This window comes from Siphateles boraxobius, unplaced genomic scaffold (genome assembly GCF_051911475.1).
Source record: "Siphateles boraxobius isolate OS27281-9 unplaced genomic scaffold, OSU_SipBor_1 26, whole genome shotgun sequence".
Classification (NCBI taxonomy): Eukaryota; Metazoa; Chordata; class Actinopteri; order Cypriniformes; family Leuciscidae; genus Siphateles; species Siphateles boraxobius.
In genome coordinates this window covers 12,674,980-12,677,317 of record NW_027508876.1, presented here as the reverse complement: position 1 = coordinate 12,677,317, position 2,338 = coordinate 12,674,980, and positions in this window count along the sequence as shown.

The window sequence follows — 2,338 nt, the reverse complement described above, 5'->3', positions numbered from 1 at the left end:
CCACCTCCCAGTGGTCTGTTCATGCCTCAATCAATGTCAAATTTGGCAGACACCGACCTCAGACATGGCCTCGAAAAGGCACCAAGAGTCGGGGGCGGAAAAAGGAAAAAGAAGAGACAGCGGGATGATACTCGTGCGTCGCTTGCAGGTAAGACAATGTTTTAAATAAAAATGTTAGTTTTGTAGCGCGGGCGCCCTTGCGTCGTGTATGCATGTCCAGGGGGGCGTCGCTAGTAGTGCAAATGATCCGGGGCAGGCTTTTTTAGCCCTGCATGTTGAATCTTTTATTTTAACGGGAGTCCGGGGGTTTCTCCCCCGTGAAATTTTTAAACTTGGGCTGTTTAAGATGCAGTTAGTTTGTTTGGGAAGAAAAGGAAGACCGCTTAGATAAGTTTTTTCGTTGTTGTTCTATGCGGATAATGCGGTCGTTTTCAAGAGGTTCATAGGCCAAGGCCCAAGGGCGACATCTCTTGGTGAAACTGCAATTAGGAAACCATGTGATTAATCTTTTCCCAGCCCTACAAATTATGTACAGAATTATTATATTGTGCCTCATCGGACCTCTTTTAAAGGTAAAATAGAGTTTTGAATTTTAAATGTTCCAGTGACACATAGGCCTATATAAACCTAACTAAGAACCTAACTAAGAAATTCTAAATGGTTGTTATTCCTTGGGTGAGTGCTTAGGGCACCCAAATGGCTAGCGCCGGCCCTGAACATATATTAATATAAATTAATGAGTTTCACAAAAAGTAAATAATTAAAGATTGGTGATGTTAACAAATACTTTTCATAGAATAAGTTGAGTAAAATTTTTTTTATTTGTAATACTTAAGAGTTATTGGTTCAGCCAATCATAATTCTCCTGATAGTAACCGCCCACTTGCTGACTGAGCAGACTGTTCAAGACCGGAGAATGGAGAAGTCCGAGAGAAATTTGTGCAAGTTTAGTGATCAAGAAAATTGGAATAACTGAGTAAAACTTTGAAAATAGTCTTTAGATCTCTTCAAATTATCTAAAAGAGGAAGATATTGTGTGGATTCTGTAGTCATTTTACTCCTTTGACGATCAATGGGTTAATTACATCGTCGTATTGCTGGAAAGTGAATATCTGGATGTGTTTTTTCCCCCTGAGTTGAGATGATTTTCGTTGATGGTGAGCCAACCTAATCGGAACACTGGAAGAGAAAGAAGATGATTTATCCTACAGGACAAAGAGAGTATCTTGATTTCATTATTTTTCCTTGCTCAAGGTAAAATTATTCCTGCACAGAAACTGTGTTTTTCCATACGGGACTGAGAACTGAAATAACTAATGGAAGCAACTGATATCAGTGATTGAATAATTGAAAATCGTGATATTACAAAATTGTGGTTGAATCTGAACAGATGTTTGTCATTCTACTGTTGGGTACATGGTAAATGTATTTCTAGTGTTAAACTGACAGTGATTTGCTCAGTGATTTTTATTTTATTTATTTTCATTGTATTGATGTAATTTACTTTTAATTGTTTATTTATTTTATTTTATTCTGTTTACTTTAAAAAAAGGGAAAGGCCTGTGCAGTTAAGCAAAAATTTATACAAATTCTATATACTTACCTAAACTGTGGTCTCCTGTCATCCCTCAGCAATTACCCTCGACCTCCGTAGTCAGATATAGTGATCTTCTGATTTCTTAATTGGTCCATAAACTGAAGACCTAAATTATAAGTAATAAACCCGTTACATTCCATAGGTGAGCCAGCCAGGAGGTGGCCCTGTATTGCTGAGAACAGGCTGCTGAAATTTAAACCCATTTTAGTGCTCAGACAAATCAACCAATTAATTGTCAAAATGGATGTAATTGACCAAGAAGGTATCAAAATCCCAAAAGCTGTAATAGTTAGTGGGGTAACTGGAACAGCGGATGTGGACGAACTTGTTATGTGGGTGGCGGATGAACCCAGGCGCAGACAGGATGCGGTGACACAACGTTTAATAATAGACAAAAACAGGGAAAACAAAACCCACGAGGGGGCAAAACGGGACTGGAACAGGAATGACTAAACTAGACTAAGACTTGACAAACTAGACTATAAACTACAACAGAAACAGGTACAGTAATACACTAGACAAAACTCTCACAAGTTACTCACAGGTAAGTAAACACGCAGATAGGAATCACAGTATCAAACAACGTCAAACAATGAACCGACACAGGACAGCAAACACAAGGGGATTATATAGGGAACACTAATGACGAGGACAGGTGAAACTGACTAGACAATAATGACAAGACGAGGGTAACAAGGGGGCGGAGTTACATAACAAGACAACACAAGCACATGGCCCAAA